Source organism: Uloborus diversus, chromosome 6 (assembly GCF_026930045.1).
Source record: "Uloborus diversus isolate 005 chromosome 6, Udiv.v.3.1, whole genome shotgun sequence".
NCBI lineage: Eukaryota > Metazoa > Arthropoda > Arachnida > Araneae > Uloboridae > Uloborus > Uloborus diversus.
In genome coordinates, this window is record NC_072736.1 from 43,101,131 (window position 1) to 43,122,797 (window position 21,667).

Here is a 21,667-nt window from a genome sequence, read left to right on the forward strand (position 1 = left end):
ATTTCAGGTATTTCTGCTTTAGCCCTGGCTTATGGGCGGTAATTTACTGAATATACCTTGCCTCGCGTTCAATCTTCGAGTTGCACTGAACCATTGCTTCGGTCACTCGTCTGGTCTGCTAATTCGATATTAGCTACTAGTTTGTTTCGCACTCTTGGCTTCCTTAAGAAGTTTTTCCATCTCCAGCTCAGTCACTTTCCTATGCCGGGCTGATGAGTGCTAATAAGCACGAAACTGCAGTCCTCGGCTGGAAATGACTGAGCTGGCGGTGTATTTCACGTATTTCTGCTTTAGCCCTGGCTAATGGGCGGTAATTTACTGAATATCACCATTGATGTTACTTGAGGAAGATTATTTAGATTGTGCTTTAACGAATCCGACCTCCATAATGTGTTCAAATGGATTATTGAATTTCTAAAAAATAAAAATATCAGCGCGCTAAAGATGTCCCTAGCGAAAACAAGGGATCTTCGGCGGAAGGCTGCCCATTAGTGCCCGGTGACGTAAGCTCGTGACGTTTTAGAAGAGCGCACTTTTGCGCGTGGATTTTTAAAAATTCATTAAAAATGAATCACGGTGTTTTAAAATTCGGCGATGGTGAATTTTTTAGTTTTGAGGGTCAATTAACAATATCCAATAGCCAAAATATGTTCATTTAATAGGTTGCAACTTCCCTATTCCCATTGTTATAAACAGGGTCGCCAAGAGCAAAAGCGGATCCGGGAAAAAAATGACATAGGTCAAATTTTTCACAGACCCCCTTCTACGCCTTTCACCATTAGGATATTTTACCCTCTGCGCGAGTTCAATTCCGAGCCGGGCCCCTATTCTCCAACTAAGTTGATATGATTTCACGTCGGCCCTTGTTGTAAGATGCATTTTATAGCAATTGTGAATTGTCATTTATAAATAAAAGCGTCAAAGAAACCAAAAGTATTTTAACTTTTTACGACCGCTAAAGTTTCTGTGTGTTTTTTTTTTTTTTTTTAATATATTTATTTATTTTTTATTACACCACTAAAGATATATTGGCAGCCCCAGGGCCCGACTAACTAAAAATGAGGCCCTAGGCTCACATGAATTTGGAAGCCCCCTGAAGACTATGCAGTGTTTGATTTACATTTTTAAAGCACGAATGCACTTATGTGCATTTATGAATCCCCTTTGGGCCCCCTCATAATCGTGACCTAGTAAATTCGTTACTGGCAGAATGAATAAAAATTCCCCTTTAAAGAAGTTTTGTTCCAATTAATAAGTCATAATTTTTTATTTTTTAAAAAATACATGTATTTTTTATATCATTGCAATGCTATGTAAAAATGTGGGGCCCTTAGGAACATGGGGCTTCAGGCCTATGTCTAGTCAGCTTGTGTGGTAGTCAGGCGCCCTGGGCAGTCCCATTTCAGAAATTACCCCTCCCCCCTCTTGGTGACGGCCCTGCCTCCCTCCACCCGCAAGCTTTAGCCCATGCGTAAAGAGGAGCTGAGGCTGGGTTTTGCGAATTAGCGTTATTCTAAACGCAAAAATTTACATTTTGCTAGTAGTAGACAGGCCCGAAAGACTTTGCTGTTAGTTGATTGGCCCAAAACATGACCGGCCCACCGGGCAAATGCCCGGTTGCCCGCCGGCTGTATCCGCCACTGCTGCGTAGTCTTTACAATGTTGCGAGGTTATGTTTACTACCCCAACCATAGAACTTTTTATACATGTATTAAACACATTTAACATATTAAAAATTCATTAATATCAATGTATGATATTTTAAATAAATTTCAGTGATGAATTAAGTTTCAACTATTATTATTATTTTTTTTTACAGGAGCATTTTGAATTCAAGCACATTAGCTTTTAATATCGTATGAGGAAGAAATCCGTAGAACTGAATTACAATGAAAATCGTTTCTTCGCCAATTAAAATTAAATTCTGTAAAAGAATAATTGAGTGCATTATTTGTGCAAGTTATTTCAAAAAATTTCTACTTAAAAAAAAAATATTTTTTATTTTTATTTTTTTACAAATTTTTATTTAGTAAAAAGCAGCAAATTTAGCAAATTTTTATTTAGTCACCAATTAGAATCCTATAATAATATAGGATTCTAATTGGTGAAAAAACTAATTACGGTAGTGATAATACTAAAAGTTTAAAATGCAATGACGAAAACGATTTACTTCCATCGGAAGTCGAACCGACTCCCTCCCTACCTCTAAGCGCGTCCCTTTGGACGGTACGTCTCCTTCGGCTGAAGGATCCAAGAAAGTGACGTCATTTTAGCTCCGCCTTTTTTTCCTCCCATGTTTGCGGCAGAAGTTGTTATCCGTATTTCGCTGTCTTAACAACAGGAATTCCTTATGGTATAACAAACGGAAAAGGGCATGATTATTGAACTATTTTATTATTCCCCCCCCCCAGCCGGATCCGAGAAAATTTATGGGAGCATTAGAAATGACGGGCGTGATTAACATACAAGTGTTTGAGCAGATAGTTCTAGATTTCCCGACCACTTGAGAACTTTAAAAATTGCATTTTTAGAGAAGACAGACAAATATTTGTTTCCGACCGGTTTTAGGTGATGAGATAGTTTCTGGGGTGGGGGGAGGGGGGGGCGGAGTTTTCTTTTTCGTGGTTGCTTGTCGACCAGCAGATCAGAGAAAGGTTCGAAGCGAGGCCCTTCAGTTTTTCTTTTCTTTTTTTTTATGCGAAACATTTGTGTTTTATTTGCCGTTTTTAACTGATTCGGGACTGAAAAAATAAAAAAATTTCGCGGAACAAATTTCCATCTGAGAAAAATTCGGAACGAACTAGAGATGCGAGGCTTTAGGAGGCGCGAGGCCGTGGGCTGTCGCCCTCTTCGCCCACGCCTTGCTACGCTTCTGGGCATAGTGTCATAAACCCAAACCTTCCTTCTCCCAACATCAATGAAACTCGTCTGAATTTGCGTTTTTTGAACTTCATTTTCGAAAAATTTCCGGTGGAGTGTCCCTCAAGGGAGGGGCAATCGCCCATCCCTTGTATTGGTTTTAAGAGTCGGAAAAGCATATTTTTTTATAAAAAAACTTATTAGAACTCTCTCAATTTATTTCTGGATCTGCCCTTGGGATAACTGTAACTAAATGCATTTTATCTGTCAAGAATTTTTTGCGTCATCATAACTTATGGTTGGTTATGGTATGGTTTGTTTAACAGGTAAAAACAAAATTTTACTGAGCAATTTAAAGTACTAGAAAAGTACAGTGGAAACCCCGATTTTACATAGTTTGTATTGTGATAAAAAAACGTACCAAGCTGGAAAACTTAAAACCGGGAGTATGGTAAAAGCAGGCGTCCCACTGTTATAACCAGGGGTTCCAGACGAGTGAAAATATTCCCTCTAAGGTGAAAGCATAGTGCCTGAAGGAGCAATGCAGGCCAGAAAATAGAGCAGAGGAGCCAAAACAGCATGCAATCGCAGAAAGACTCATTGCGCATGCGCTTTTTGCCTTAGACATACATTCAACCACCTCAATATGGCGGACAAATAATGATTGCGTTTGTGTGTCTCTCACATTGAATGAAGTACACTATTGGATTAAAACACAACTTTTCTAGGATTAATTATCCGAAATATTACAAGTAAGTACAGCTTTTGATCACTTTGTAGCTTTTAGGGCTTTCAAACATAGTTAAGTGTTTAAAAGTGCATTTATTGCTTTTCAGTAACCGTTAGTCTTCTAGTTCCCGTTTACCGTTACTATCGTGAAATTTCCATCATTCAAAACGCTACTAAAAATATCTGTCATTACTTTCTTGAATACTCGATAAGCAGCTTTTATTAATCACCAAAAGAACCTTAATAAAAATGTTTCTTGTGCTTCGTAATTATAACAGAAAGCTAGCGAGAAAAAAAAATATCTCTGAGTCTAGCTCTTTTTTTTTTTTTTTTTGCTTTCTCATTCAAGTGTTAAAATCATTTCCTCTTAGCGGTTGATGCTCGATAGCGTTAGTAATTCCTTTTGGTTTTTTTATTTAACTGGTTGAAAAACTTTATGTACATTTTACTTTGTTACTCTTGATTTACGTTTATGAAACGATTTTGTTCTTCCGTAATTGTAATATCCCTGAATATTTTTGGCTCATCATGTAAATAATCCATAAGTACAGTTATGTTTCATTTTCGGAATACGTCATGTTTTAGTAAATGTATAATTTCTCACATGTTTTAAATAATTACTCGTTTTTAAATTATAACGTATTTGTGAGAGATCTTTGATACCAAGTGGAGGGGTAGATATTTATTGTTTTATTAATTTTTAACATTACTTTTTGTTAAAAAAAACCATCAGAACCCTGAATTTTTTCACATGTTTTTTAACGGCCCCAGAGTTATTATTCATCAGGGTTGCGGAGTCGGAAAGAAAATGGCCGACTCCGACCCCGACTCCCGGATTTTGAAACGCCCGACTCCGACTCCAACTCCGACTCCGACTCCGGATTTTTTTTAAAATTGTATTTTTTCAACTCCCTCTCTCCCTTCAGGGGAAGGGGGAAAACCTCTAAACAGAGATTGAAGTATTAATTCCTTTTTATGAAAATTTCGCATTTTGTTTTTTATTGCCCAAGACGCGTACAACGTCAGAAATTCAATTTAAAAATCAAATTTTCCAATAGTTACGAGTTAAAAACTGAGATGACTTAAAAATCCCTTTTAAAAAATTTGAAAAGGATTATCTGTAATTTGCTCCCCTTTAATGTTTAACAAATAGACATTGATCAAATCGTGTGCTTTTAATTTTTGAACGGAAAACAAAAACCTTTTTTTCTAAATCCAAGTTCTTGAGAGGGGGTGTTTTGCATAGGGTGACACCCATCTGATAGATGGTAACCAAAGTTAATTTCAGAGTTTATAAAAAAATATAAATACTTTAATTCAGAAAATTTTCGCGAATATATTTTAAATTATATTTCATCAATAAAATTGCAACGAAAATAGGGCGCATATACATCAGGAGCTAATTTTACACAAAATGCGGCGGTATACAAATTTGTACGAATAGCTTTTACTATACCTATGTTTCTCATTCGCAAAATTTTTAATTTAAATTTTATTTGCTGCTTTAGAGTTAACCTTAATATGAAGATTTTAAGATTAACTGCAATTATTGAGTGTTGTAATCAAGAAATCATTTACACTTATTTTGTTCCATACTTTTTAGTGAGAACCAAGCTTAGAAATAGTCTTAATAAAGAAAAAACCATTAGATTATTTCGTCGGATCTTTTGGATTCGTGCTTTCGCGCCAGAACTTTTTTGAATTTGCCGTTCACCCTTAAACGTTTCAACATTAGCTACGGGCCTCAACTTACTAATTTGTTACGTTTCTTTTACTATTTTACAACTGAGATCGAACAAAACACTATATTTCTATTTTTATTTGTAAGTGATTACTTGAAAATGTTAGGCAACAAAACCGTTTGCTGACAGTTGCTATTAGTTAAGTTAAAAAGTAAGCAAACTAGGGGACGGCTACAGAAAGTTCTGTAAGCACTCAAGCTAGCTGATTGCCATAATGGCAGTTATTTTCTAATTAGTATCTTTTCATACATGTAATCGAACCAATTGGAAGTCAGTTTTTAAAAAATGCAAGGAGAGTCAGCGAAAGGGAAAGAAAAAAAGAAGGTCGGAGTCGGAGTCGGCATGTTTTCTAACAACTCCGACTCCGACTCCTTTACCTAAAAATCAGTCCGACTCCGACTCCACAGCCCTGTTATTCATATTATTTATTTTATGAATTTTTAAGAAAGCGATAAAGATTTCACCGGTCCGCAAAGTTTTTTCATTTGCTTTTACCGCTCCCGTGGGTCAAAAGAGGTTGAGAAACACTGAGTTAGAGCACGATCAGATGAATTAAAGCTATGAGCACTTCTTAACTATGTTGAAAGCTCTGAAATATGATCAAATGCTGTAATTACATGTATTAATCATTCCCAATACCGAGTTCAATGTGAAAATGTCCAAAACGTAGAATAACATAAATCAAAACAAAACTTAAAAAAAGAAAAAAAAAAATACACAACTGTATTCAAAAACGCACACAATACGGGGGAGGGGGGAAGAGGATCTATAGTAAGGGTGCCATTTCTCTCTCCGAAGGTTCCTTTTTTTTCACTCCGGCTGTCTAGTTTTTAAAAGGTGTCTGTTTTTCACCCTATTTAGAGGTGCGATTTCGGCTATATAACTATTGGGTGCCGCTGGTGAACAAGCGTTTCTCCCCTGAAAGGTGCCGAATGCATCCTGTAGTTTTAACAGTGTGGAAGTTGTCCTAATGTTCCTAAAACTCCTAATTTTTAAAAAAATTGTTCTAAAATTTTTAACTTTGCCAAAATTAAACTCCGTTCATTGGTTATTTTATTCAATGCATGATCTCATAAATAAAGATGAATGAAGTTCTATTGCACTTAAGATAAATAAATGCCTTTGTGCTGAAAAGTCAAGTAAGAAATGACAATGTCAAAAAAACACAAATGCGCTTTTTGACGTTGTTATTTCTTAGTCTTCTTTTACTGTACTGTTCTTCTTTATACGTTGTGCATTTGGATTGGCTCAAGACTAGTTTTACAAGACAAAAAATAAATTATTTCAAAATAAGCCAAGTTTTTCTTTTTTAGATTCTTTGTTTACGTTTTTTGTGAATTTGTTTACACTTACATTAAAAAAAAAAAGACTACCTTAAAAAGCTGAATTTTACTATTTTTAACGAATGGGAGATTGCAGGAATAGTACAGTAAAATTAGGCCAAAAAATGGCCAAACTCAAACATCCAAAAAAAAAGGTGAAACCTGTTGCAAATTACTTCTTACCCTTCCAGTAAGAAGGGGTAAAAAGTCCCAGCACTTTGCGCGTCGGGTTTTGGGGGGGGGGGGGAGGGGGAACGAAAAAATCCTCTATTTAAATAAAAATGATTTCTATTACTTAAAAAAAATCTCAAACCTCGCAGAAATCACTCTATAATAGTAAAACAATAAACTTTCACAGAAAAAAAAATCTAATTAAGAGGGGTGCACAGGCGGGCGGAGGGGAATGGGTGGGGGGTCCATGCATCATAGCTTTGCGACATTGGAATTTTTAAGGCAGTTTTTTCAAGGGGTATTTCTTTCTTTTTTGGGGACTTTTATTCTGGATGGGTACTCCGTCAAACTTAAGGGGTGCGCCATCGCTTTGAGGGGGGGGGGGTAACCCTGAATTTAGATTCTAAAATCAACTATTGCAGTGAAGTTTACGAAAAAATTTCCCTGACTTAAACTTTTCTGAAGTACAAAATGCCTCACAATGATATGGTAATGTCAGAATGATAATTCTAAAAGATCTAAGCGAGCTCAGCAACCAAATTATTTGTGACTGGAGTTATTAAACTGTTTAGAGCGCTGGAAAATAAAATTCCTGTGCAGCATAAAAAAAAGTCCAAATCAACCAAAGTTTCCCTACTTCTTCTTGATTAACTTACTTCAACTTTTCTACAATCTTTTGCCATCACCGTAAGGGTGGGACAAACCGGAACTGCCAATAGTGAGAAGGGCAATGATGCAATTCTGCACCCTCTAAGTCGGTGGTGGTTTTCAATTGCAAGCACCAAGCTACCTCTCTTTTACGCAGCTGGTTCTGTGAATTATGCTAAATATGCGGACATATACTTTCAACACTATCTGAAACTTTTGAGTACATTATGAGATAAAAAAAAATTTGATCGCATCAAACATCAGCTAAAACATCAGCTATCCAACGATCTAACGCAGTGACAAATTCAGATGGTCTAGAACTTGTAGTGATTCAACGATAGAACAAGTCTTGATGAGAGCAATACAACAATAGAATGCTAAATATTTACACTTTTTTGTCTCTCAGTTTGGAAATCACAATCCGTTTCTAAAACCCCCAGAAGTTTCTTCCCTCTCAAGTTGGTAGTGGTATTGCTCGCTGATGATAAGGTGAGTTGCGATGAGACCTTGAACGTTCGGATAGTAACATCAAAGGAAATTGAAGGCAAACAATTTTATGGCATTTCTTTGTAAGGGAGGTAAGCAGTTATGTCTTTAGCTTCTGTTACGAGAGTAGTTACTATCTGTAAAGATGTGTAAGCGCAAACCATCTTTTACACCGAATGGTATGAATAGTAAAGATGGAATAAGAAATTGCTAAAAACTTCTGGTACGAGTTATGCGCTGATCCTCCATCAGTATTCGATGAATCTGGTTTCAGAAGGAAAGAAATAATGTATCGTTGAAGTGCTTTATCTGAAGCAAAAGGTTCATCCAACATCACAGAACGAACAGCTGGTGTCATATATGAGGCAATGAGAAGCAAAGGGATGTAAGTGGACATTTTCAAGTTTTGAATAAAACGCGTTTAAAGATAAGATCCTAGGTAGGCTTTCATTAATTTTCTTTTCTAAATCATGCTGTATACAAGCAACTACCAGGTCTACTAGTACCATCTCTTGCCTCAAGATAGAGGAGAGTTTCACCAACCATTTGTACTATTTTTCTCCAAATTTTTAATTTTGCCACTTGCATCCCTTTGCTTCTCACTGCCTCATATGTAATAGATGGAAGATACTTGCTTGATCATATTTTTGGTAATGATCTGTAAGCTTCAAGAAAATATGCCAGCAATGCAGTGTATAGGTAATTTGTAAATATGGGAAAGCTAGTATCATTTTTGATGGGTGCTAAGAAAGCACCACAGAAATATAATCTGCGTCCTATTACAACAGCCAAGCCTTCCGCTCTGGAAGACTTTCTTCGCCTCATATCTTCTGCTTATTCTGAGGGGTTTATGAATCTTTGAAAAGTCTGAAAGTGGACTGAAGTGCTCAATTATATGCACAAACTGTGTTAGACATAGCTGCAACAATAACGATTTTGCTGAGGATCTAGATACCAAAAAACATCTTGATAACGAAGACTTTTTGTTATAAGCTTAGGAGAAATCATTTAAAAGCAAAAAACAGTTCAGCGTAATTTTTCTGGCCATTTAATCAAATGTGCACCATCAGAGGAGGTGGGGGGAAGGATAATATTTTAGTATATAATTTCGTTTAGGGACCTGAGTTACTGTTCTTATGGGGTGGACAGTCCTGATTTAATGCATTTTAGATTTACGTGAAATAATACTTCTAATTGAAATAAAAGATGGGAGGGGGGGGGTGAGGATTTATTTTATTTGGCAGAGGGGGGGGGGTGCTGTAGCTTTGAGAGGAGGTGCACCATCGCGCTTGGAGGATGGACAAAATTGATTTCTAACTTTAACTTAGCATAAAATAATGTTTCCATATGAAATGTATGGAGGGGGGGGGGGGTCGGGGGGTACTGCTTCGTTTTACGGGGATAGGGGGGGGCTCTGTAGCATTGGTGGGTTATGTCATCCTTCTTGGGGGTCAAACACCTTTAATTTCAAGCTTTTAAATTTAGTATAACATAACGTTCTCACTTTAAATTTACTCTAAAAATTCTGGAAAAATACCCAAAACAGCAATTTTTAGATGCCCCCCATTCCAAAACCCGATGCACAATGGGGTGGGACTTTTTACCTGTTCTTATTGGGAGGGTAATAAATAATTTGCACCAGGTTTAGCTTTTTTTTTTTTTTTGGATGTTTGGGTCCGAACCCTAATTTTACTGTACCAGAAGGAGAATGTCAAAATATGTTAAATTCAGTTTCTTGCTACATCAATAACTGTTTCTTACAAAGTTCGAACAATACTGTAAAATTATACAATCAAGTACTAAAATGTCAGAGCATGGAAAACGCCACAGAAGTGGCTTAAATAATTATAATTGGGCTACAGTCCTTGAAATCAATTAGATAAGTCTTTGAAACTCCTTAGCAAAGTCTGCTTTTCAATTTTATTTCTTATCAAGTGTTAAATTATGAATCGTCCAAATGGGCAGTATGTTACTCACTTTCTATTTTCTAAGCATGTGCATCATTTCTTTTAAAGGCATTTTTATTACTGATTTAATTCATTGTTGTATTTGTCGGTGGGTTGGAGGCGTGATCAAAACTAATGGTACCTAAAGCCGTAGTGAGCAAGTAACAATGCATTATATTTTCTCCTCTCTTACTTTTTCTCTCTGTCGACTGCTGTCATTGATTTGTCGATCTCAAAACAATTTTTAATGTGCGTTATCTCAATATGCAAAAAAGTGTATACCTCTAAAAAAGGTTTATTTTCCTACTTTTTCCTGTTATCTTTGTAGTTCCAGTTGCCCGTTATGAGGCTTCAACATGTTCTGGCCGGGGATATTCATCTTAATAAATATGAGGTGCGGCTCTGGTGAAAAACGATTTCGGCTTAAACTACTTAAAACTTTCGAGGTACCTTAATAAATCGATGAGAACCATTGTCACAGATAAAAAACATTTTCCCATTACTAATTTATTGTATATATATCCAAGATAAGGTAAAACATTAGCTAAGATAAACAAGGAAAGAAACTAATAGTACTTTAAAACGAAACTTTATTTTCCAAACGTATACAAGAGAACAGATTGACATTATTACATCATGGAATCCAGTTGATACACTATTAACAGCTTTAGCACTTTGAAGTTCACAGGTTTTTTGGCTGTATACAGTCCGATGAGCAAAAACGATTCATCCACACACAAAGTTAGTATGATTGCTCAATGGCGAATCCAGATGGAAATCAATAGCAGTTAAAGGTGCAAAATGACCTTTCAATAACAGTTCGTGTGGCGTCAAAAGGTGTACACGGCGTCAATGTAAGCTAGGCTGAAGGAACTTTGCGGTATAGCTTATTAGACAGTATCAGCGTCGTAAATGATAGTCATTTTAATCTATATCCATAGGAACCTCATAATCTCTGCATTCATTATGAAATTCATACTTTCTTTCAAATCCAAACAGAATTTGATTGTCAACTACCATTACTTTCATCTGAAAATTGTCCATAAATGTCACTTTATAAATTCGAGCGGTATGGTGGTCAATAACATATTGTTCGTCGCAAAACGTTGTCCAAGTCCATGCTTCTCTCATTCGGTCTCGTCTCATTCCGCTTAGATCCGAAAGATGGATGTTAAACTCGTGGCCAATGCTGAAGTGATCCATTTCTGTTGTATGCCGAAAATGCAAGTCCATTTTTACTGTATATCATAAACGTTTTTGTTCTTAATCACAGAAACAGCGCCTTTTATAATGCCCCCCCCCCTCCAAAAAAAAAAAAAAAACGGACCACGCCTACTTTTGGAGGAGATGACGACCTCCTCCGACATTTTCGAAGAATGAGCCTTGCTTTATCCCTTTCTAACTGATGACTGCGCCACCTGGCGGCGATTTCTGCGCCATCTATCTGCAGCATCATTTGAGGGCAAGTTGCCGCTTCGTTCGGACATATTTCCCAGATGTGCTCTGCAAGTGTTATTTTTACGAAATATGCTATAAATATTACATATAATTGCATACAAAACTATTTTTAGCCGAGAAGCGCGATTTAAGAACTTTGATTTATCATTCGGAATTACTCATATGTAAAATAAAATATAACAACGTCAAAAAGCACAAACTGCAGTTTACTGTAGACACGTGTTTCGGCTTTGCAAGGAACGCCTTTTCAATGCAAAAGAAGTTAGCCTGTTTTTCCATCCATAAACTCACTTCTTTTGCATTGAAAAAGGTGTGCCTTGAAATGCCGAAACACGCGTCTGCCTTAATCTGAAATTTGTGCTTTTTGAGGTTATTATTTCTTATTTTACGTCTTATGCACTAATGTATTAACTGTTGAACTTACTCATATGTGTTAATGTACGATTTGTTGTATGTTGTTCTTAAGTTTCAAGAGATCACACTAGAAATTCAGTTGAGCGAAATTTTGCTGTTTCTCTTTTGATTTTAGTATTGTTAAAAACATAGGCGCCCTGATAAGATGTCATTGTGACCTCCAAAAAAAAAATTTATTCGGCAATTTTTGTCTGGTTTTTTCCGAAATCTGAAGCTTATATGCTACGGTACTTTTATATGTGTTTTTAATAATGCCTAATGTTTTTAATGATGCCCTTATCATTAGATGTACGTATGTGTGCATGCTCTTAATTCAGTAATTTAGGATCCCTCTCGCAAAAAAAAAGTTTTAAGACTCATGGTGTGAAATATTACCACTCAAAACATAAAATTTCGAGATTTACATCGTCCAATCTAAAACTAACAGCAATATTTTTAATTACATCATATCGAGGTCAAAGGAACGTGCTATGGTATCTTACATTGATTACCAACCAAACTGATTTTGCATAGCGTTACTATGGGAAACTAATTTTAAATGTTAGTGTTTGTCTGCAATTTATGCAACTAGTTCAGTGTTGCCAGATGGTCAAATTAAACTAATATTTTGCATAAAATGAATCGACTTCCTAATATTTTTGTCTCTTAAAAAAAGTTTTTTCCCCAAATAGCCAAATTTTCTTATAAAATTCCCCAACTTTTTTTTTCTTCACATTTTCGCTTTTTTTTTGTCTTCTTTATCTTTATCTTTCTTTATCTTTACTAATAATAAAGCTGAAAGTCTCTCTGTCTGGATATCTCTCTGTCCGGATTTCTTTCTGTCTGTCAGGATCTCTAACGCGCATATAGTTCCAAGACCGTTCGGCTGATTTTCATGAAATTTGGCAAGGAATTAGTTTGTAGCATGGGGGTGTGCACCTTTAAGGGATTTTTTGAAAATTTGATTTTGTTCTTTTTCTATTCCAATTTTAAGAACATTTTCCCGAGCAAAATTATTATAAGATGTACGAGTAAATTACCAAGTTATTATAACGTGGAACCGTTACGTGGACAAGCCAATTGGCGAGAAATTCATCATGCATTATTTGTAAATATTCACTGGGACCAAAAGTCCTTTTAATTTTCTACTACGGGCAAAGCCGTGCGAGTGCCACTAGTCATAAAAGCGCCTGACCGGGAGATAAGAAATAACCAAATAATTTTTTTCTACTCGCATTTATTACTCTGCTTCTGTATGTACATTTAAACTATGATTTTTGTATGTATTTATCCAAGAACACTCTTCATCACACTTATTTTTACCTGTTACACGTATCAACTAGTTACTCACGCAGAACATTAATGCGAATTCCATAGCATATAATATTCCACACAATGCGAAATGCGAATTCCATAAAGTTGAGCAAAGCTAACCCAACGCTGTTTGATACAAACAATGTTCCCACTACTTCTTGACGTGAATTTAAATACGAAAAAAAATCTTTTTTCCCTGAGGTTTTTTTTTTTCCCCAGGTTTTCCCCAAGGACAAAATTTTTCCCCAAAGAATTCCCCTCAAAACCCATTTCCCCAAATTGGGGAAATTCCCCCCAATCTGGCAACACTGAACTAGTTACAGGTTATATATTTCAATTTGACAAAACCTCTCACGCTAAACATTTCGAGGTTGCTCGGAAGAAGCTTTCCGGGAGTATTCCCGGCTCGCGGACTCCAGCCAAGGCGGCCACCCCCTTCACTCATCGTACAAACTCCCCAACGCAGTCCACTTCATGGGCGGACATGACCCCATCAGATGACGAGATGGAAGTTAACATCGCTGAAAAGTACGACTCGCCCCTGTCATACAGCGAGGTGACCGAAATCATCAAAACAGCTAAGGACATGTTTAGGTACACCGACATCTTCTTCCCAGACGGTGAGGATGAGACTCTCCGGGAGATTCTCCAACTCTTGGGCCAGGACGGGATCCCGGACGCTCAAGTGGCGGAGGCCCTGGTGAGTCATGCATTGACTGACAAAATTAAATTCCTCTCTTTTCAGAAATTTTTTCACATTTCTGATTATCTTAATGCTCAGGAATTCCAGCTGCCACGTAAAACTTGTAAAGCGCCTTCGCCCGTAAAGGCTGCGCCTGTAGCACTGGAAAGTAAGTTCTCCATCCTCCCCCAAGTCTCGAATCCAAATTTAAATCCCCAGGAATCTACCTCTACCTCTCCGGCTAGAGGAGTTAATAAGCTTGCCCCCCTTGTGGTGGAGACCCCCCCCCCCCCCCCCAACTACCTTGATTTCATCCGCAAGCTAAACGATAACTGTCAGAACTTTAAACTTAGAAATAGAAAGGATGAAACAGCGATTTTTGTGGATGACCCCACTGATCGCAATAAAATTATCAATCTTCTCATGTCTAGTAACATAGACTTTTACATTCAAAGGGCAAAGGGACCCAAACTTTTCAAATATGTCATCAGAGGACTACCCTCATGCACCGACACTGAGGAAATTACGAAAGAACTTTCTGAATTAAATTATCCCCGATCACGCTTTGACAACTTTTAGCCGGTTGACCTTTTCTTATCTTGTTTTGCGGTGCGGTTCTTTTCTTTAAAGCATTTTATCAAGCACTTTACTATGAGCTACTATACAGCTCAATGTACATAACTGGTTGCATCTGGCACGCTAGTTGCATCCAATGAGATCAGCGATCGCATCGTCGTTAACACGCCCTCCAGTATTAGCTGCGCTTTTTGTGCTTTTCTCTTGAAAGGAAATAATTTATGCAAATGAAACTTAAATGAAGTATTGTTGTGTTGTGTACCGTATCCTGTTGTAAAACCATAAAGGGTGGACTTGACACTTATATTTTACGTGAAATATATTACAGTAGTTAGTAGTACAAGAACTTATATTAAATTAAAAAATTAAAATAATCGCGACCTCGATTGCCTTAGCTCATTTTCAGATGAATCTCGCGGGAAAAAGCGCGCATTAAATTCAAATTTTTTTATAAGAAATGAAAAAACAAGCAAAAAAGAAAGATAATCACAACTACTGAGTTTTGCTAGTCGTAAAAGCAGAATCATGAGAGAAAATTGAAAATCCCTTACTAAAACCAATTACAAGTGTTTTGTTTGTTAACTCAAAAGAATTGACAGTAGATAAGAATTTTAAATGATTAAGCTTTCTACTATTGTGTGCCAATAATGAAATCGTTACCAATTGCGTAAATAAAGGTTTAGAATTGTTCTTGAAACTTACTTGAGAAAGGTTATTTATAACTTCAGTTCAATATGAATCTAAAGTCCCAAACGAATGCTTTCATAAGCAGGAAAAATATGTTCTTTCGATTGCTATCAACGGGTCAGTCCAAACACATAAAATAAAATACTTTTTTTTTTTTTTTTTTTTTTTGAGCAATCACGAATTGCGTACTATTCTCACTTTCCCAAGTTTGATGCTGCTCTGATTTTTCAGATTTCCATGACAATGGTTGTTTTTAGTACTTATTTAGGAGGGAAAATTTCGCCTTCATAGTTACAAACCATGTGCGGTTTGATTTTATTTATATTTTTTTCAGGGCTGTTTTTTTTTAGCAATAAAGAATTATATACTATCCTCGCTTCACCAAAAAGGATGTTACTCTCCTTTAATGACGATGGTTGTTTTTAGTATTTATTTAGAGAGCGAAATTTTCGTCATCATAGTTACAAATCGTCGGCGGATTGGTTTTAAAATTATAATTATAATAATTATTTTTTTTTTTCAGGGCATAACTCAAGCAGACTTAACATTTAAAAAAGATGGTTTTTTGGGTAAAAACTGCGTTTTTCCAGGCGAAAACACCTGTATGGATGAATTTAAACAATAAAACTATCTAAATTCAAAATTTCCCGATTACTCATTCCCATCAGTTAACACTGATAAGAAATAAAAATACATAACGTAATACGCTGCAAATGATCTTTATGATAAATGTACTGGTGAATATCGGCCATAAAATCACAATCTTAATTACTGCATCCATATCACTATTTTATTTTTCATGGATATGCCTCGTATTATCTATTCTGGAAAATCATGAGTCATAATAGGACGGGTGCAGATTTCTTTACCATTTCCATTCCATCTGTAGAAATATGAACTTCAACGAGTAGGGTCCTATCGCAATTCGTGTTTGCGGAAACGTCAAGATATCAAAATTTAAATGATTTTTTTCTCTCTAAATAAATAACAGAGGACAGCACGGAAAAGAAAACGTAACTAAACTTTCACGTGTTGCTACCCCCAAAAGTAGGATCAAGGGAGAATTTTAAATCTTCTTCAAAGCTTTTCTTGCTGAAATAAGAAGTATTTTGTTTATTTAACAGAAACTGGCAACCGATAAAAATTTTAAATCATCTTTCCCTCGTCACTAATCGCATGCATGAATAAAAGCTGAGGATGAAAATGGATGATAATGCTTATGGATGAAAAGATATCCGACAAAAGCTTTTGTCGGATGTCTTTTCATCCACAAGCTCATTTCTTTTGCATTGATGAAGGCTTTCTTTGTAACGCTGAAACACGTGCCTGCAATAATCTGCAATTTGTGCTTTCTGACGTTGTTACTTCTTACTTTACCTTTCAGCTCAAAGACATTCATTTATCTTATGTCATGGTTTTGAAAAACTGTTAGATTTATCAATGTGGTATATTTTCGTGCTATAATAAGTCACCTTTTACTATGTTTTAAAAAAATGGTTTCAAAGGCACTTTTAGATAATGTGTTGACTGACATAAATGATATTGGCATGTTTTCTTTCTAAAAAAGAATGTGTAAGAAAATTTTAAAACAACGATTATCAGGCCCGTCATTTCAAATTTTTCCAGTTGGAGGGGACAAACGATTGATTGCGTATGAAATGTTCAATTTTGCACTCCAAAGATGTAACAGGAATTTTATTAAAGTGCACATTTGAAAAGAAAGAAAAAAAAATTATACACCCCTGTTTTAGAGCTACAAGACTCGCGGTGATCAATGCATAAAGATGTGAGGTTATGTAGCAATTTAATACAAGATAGATGTATACACATACATACATGGGCGTATCTATAGAGTAGGCAAGGGAGAGCAGCTGCACCCTTAAAAAAAGAAAATATTTAAAATTAAGCCAAAAAATTAAAGGCTGAAACTTGAAAAAAAATTGGAATTAACTTATCAATGATTTCGGCTCTAGTAACAGTGTCATTGATTTTGAAAATGTATGTTTTTTCTTTGGAACAGTAAACTACTCCAATAAACATTGCAAAACATTATTGGTGACAGTATAAATAATTATAAAATCAGGAGTACAAAATAAATATAAAACCATGAATTCCAGCAAGCTGTAAATAACTATTGAAAAAAATAGTTAATTTAATCCACTAGTGTCAACAATACATATATTCAGGGGTCAAAAAATACTAGTTGCCAGATCGTTTTAAATTTTAGAATTGGTCTAATCTAAACAGTAAAGTTATTTAAAATGTAATGTAATTAAATAACTTTGACAATGAGCGCATAAACATCCTATTTTTGGGTCATTCTCACAGAAATGCCCTCGTTATGTTTACGAATGTTTTATGATTTACGCATATTTTTAGAAGTTTAAATGCTTTTCAGGCTACAGTTTAACAAGATAATAAAAGTAAAAATAATTTCACACAAATATTTTTTGTTTACTATAATAAGCTTGCGTCTCCAGCGAGCTGCTTCAATCCATCACAATAGTAAATTAGCCCTCAGAATAGCATTAAAATAATAAAATGTTGAGGTGGTGAATTCAAGCGATAACGGAAGAACGGTTTTTGGGGAAAAAAAATCGATGTATTTCTGTCTGTGAGCTTATCAAACTACATATTTTTTTCAAAAACTGATGCGTAGACATTTATATACATCATACTAAGTTGCTTAAAAAGCCAAAGCCAAGAATTTTTCGTTTGTTGCTTTTTTTTAAAATCAAATTTAAAAAACGGCAACAGGAGGACATTTTTGCGACATGATTTTCACTCTATCATGTTCTCCCCAAAAGTTCAGCTAAATTATAAAATGGAAAATTCTATAAAAATTAGAGAACATACAGGAGTGTTCAATCATTCAATTTCTCAAAGCTAGTTTTAAAAAATAAGTATTTTAAGAATATAAACTATGCGTTTTTTAAGGGAAACGGAAGAACAGTAACGGAAGAACAAGGAGCCCAAAGCAATTAAACTTGGTCAATTTCAACTTAAAAACATTTATTCAGCTGATACAGCAGTCTGAAACAATGATATCTAATGTCTAAGCCTGAGCCATCTGTCACAATTCTGAATTCTTTAAATACTCAATAATTTTATCATAATCCATAGAGCATTTATATTCTTTCTCAGGAAACACAAAGATCATTCCCATACTATTATGCATTCTCAAACAAGCTATTTGTATTACTTTATCTTCTATATGAAGTACCTGTCCAAAATATTGCTCTTTGTTAATTTCTTTCCTTTCCATCCAGCTAACAAAACTTGTCCAAACGTTAATGAATCATTTGGCATATTCTTTTATGATTTGGTGTTTTTGATTCAGCTGTATCTTCATCAGAGCCCGATCATTCTAATATTGGACATGGGGAACATTTCTGTTTCAGTCCCCCCCCCCCTTCCCCCGCGGAGAGGCCCAAAATATTTGAAGACACTGGCACACAAAATTAATTCTGTGCCCCCCCCCCCCAATATATTCCCCCTTATGCTATTAAAGAAGCAATAAAATATTTCGATACTTGCGTATTAACACAGTTGTGCTAAATTTGGAGGTACCTCATATCACAATATAGTATAAAGGTACATTTAAAAAGTAGAAGAGATAATACGTTATAATTATATAAGATGTGGTTAAAATTTGCCCTAAACCGTAAACCGTAAACATAAAAATTATCTATGATATAACTTTTAATAGTAAATACAGAATAAACTGGGAGTGGGTTTTAGGATTTGCAAAAGATATCAAATTTTTAAGGGGATATTTTATTAACAAATAAGAGGTTTTTTTTCCTTGTCTTGGCATTTGCAAAAATATCAATGATATCATTGTGCTCTAGATTCTGAGTAAAATTATCATTTATTTTTAATTACTTTGATAAATTAGGAGGATTTTGGGCCCCCTGAAAACAAAGAGGGGGGGGGGTCTGTGCCCCATGTACCCCTGCGGTAATCAGGATCTGATCTTCATTTTTAACATTATTTAAACTATCCTCAATCTGTTGACTTTGAAGTGAAATCTCCTTCGATTTCTTGAAGTACTTACTATATTCAATAACATAACTTGTTACAGGGTTCAAATAGTGCGTATTTTGTGATGAGAATGGATATTTCTCCATCTTTTTGAAAGTTGATCTTTGAATTTACTGATCCCTTCATAGTACGTTTAACAGTTAAATCAATGCTGTCAACAGTCCTTTCTTGTGACTTGTGGCAACAAATCTGAAAGCAATTTCAATATTGTATCGTTAAAATATAAATTTCAAGTTTGCAAGCAAATGTTTCTGCTGGAATTGGCTCGTCATATTACAAACATGTCATACCAAAATGATTTTCACATGCTTAGGAATTTTTAACTGTAGTTTTCATGATTTTCATTTCATGCAATGGAAGAAATAAAATCACGAAACATTAAAAATTTTTAATAAAAGTTTATTTCTTAAATAAAAGCACTTATAATTTTTGCACAAATATCACTTATATAGGTTTTACTTTAAAAAATAGTTTGTTTTCTACTAACATTCTTAAACATTACCCTGCATCAGCTTATAGATAAAAGCCCTTCCGTTGCCGTATTTTTTAGTCCTTCCGTTACCATTAAAAACCATATAAATTAAATATTTATTAAAATTTTAACTATGCTTCCTTGAAAAGGGTCAAAATTCTGCTTTGCATAAAAAAACATTAGCTTCTGTATCCCATAGGCTCTTCGTGAACTAATTGAGATGTAGTATTTCGGTAAAGGAAGGACATCAAATTGTCACTTAAGTTATGGACCTATATCATGGTTGAAATAAAGAAATTTGAATAAACTTACCAAAAAGTTTAACTAGACTTCAAAGGATAAAAGTTACCCTAAATATTATATGCTGATAATAAGTTTATTTAAATCACAGTATGTAACAAAGCAGAGATTTTTTGCTGCGTAAAAACCTAAACAGAAAACTTGATTTTGCACTTGATTTTCTGAAAGTCATCAAACTATTTGGGGAAAACAGGTTAAGATTCAAGAATTTCAATTATTTCTGAAGAGAATGGTATATGGCAAGTGGCAGATTATTAATTTTTAAAACTCAAGTGTCATGTTTCCTTTTTCTTGGAATTCACCTTTAGTATAGTTAACAGCTGAAAAAAGTAGAGATCCGAGTTCACCAAATCAGGTAACGTTTTTTTAACATTTGTCATTTCCCCACGCTGTTTTCATAAGAAAAGTATAATAAAACAATGCATGAAAAGTGAATAATCATCGTTACTTCCTTATTTAAGATTATTTGTGTGCTTTAAGTCAGAAATTTATTACGCCTGGGTCCTGGCTATTGAAATCAAATTGCAGCAAGTCCCTCATTGTCATCCCTTCACTAATGTATACAATGGGGGAATGATTCTGAAATATTAATTCTGAAACATCACTCTGAATTTCAAATACATTTCTTTTATCACGTATTTTCTAATTCTAAGCGAATTTTTTTTATGTTTTGTTTCGTTTTCATAATTATTTTACGATTGCCACAACTTGCTGATTTGCACTAACTATTTTTTTGTGGAAAAATGAGCCACATCTGAAGTGCAGGAGAGGTAAAACGTTCAAAAGCATGAACATTTGTGGCAAGGACCCCTCTTTATCCCTCCCCCCATGGGGGAGTACCCCCCTTCTCCCATTCCGTACTCACTCATGGGGGGTACTACAGCAAAATTTGATAAACTATGAGGGCGATGCATTACCCCAGAAATATAACAATACATTAATTATAATACAGGAAGATTCCTTACTGAGGATCTCGCTACTGATATTTATTTTTTACTTCTTAGTTCATACAGCTACAAAAGTGCAATTTTTATTTCATTTTGTATTTTTCATTTTACGTTTGCGTACACATTTTCATTAACTTATTCCTTCAACTTTATATAATAAAATAAAGGATTGAGATATAGGCTCAAAAATGTGCCTTTAATTTTTAACCATTTTCGTACTTTTCCCACGGAAATGGGCGGGAAACAATTCGTCAACGCAAGGAGGAAGAGGACAGTTTTATTACGGTTTTAGGGGAAAAGAAGTGTTGTCTTCTTTGTACTACTATCTTCAAGCGGGGGAGGGGGTTTCATTCGAAGAACACACACCCTCAGCAAAGTGATGCTTTCGATAAAAAGCAGAAGAAAAACAAGCATTGGTCATCGCAGAAAAACATTTTCTCACGATTGATTCAATGTGTCCACTTTCTCACAACATATCCATATCCTGTCTATTCCAACGATCCATTCTCTATTGCCGTTAAACTCATGCTTTGTTTCATTCAGATCAGTCTCCTTCAGCTCATTTTATTGCTGTTATTTTTTGTATGTCGCTAGTAATTTTTTCTTAAGTTTTCAGTAAGGAAAAAAAAAGTATGTATGCATAACTTGTACTTTAATGTCCGTATAATACACACACCGACTCTTGAATTTACATCATGCCTTGCTCTTGCGCTGTTAATTGCTCTTACAAACATGTGAACAAGAAAAGTGGAAAAACTATTCACAGGTATGTTAAATCTATTTTTCAAAAAATTACAGCAATTGCATGCATATTAGCATTGTAACTTGATTCTGCATAATTTATTGTTATTTGCTCACTTTTAATGTTGTCATAATGCCAATGTTCTGAAC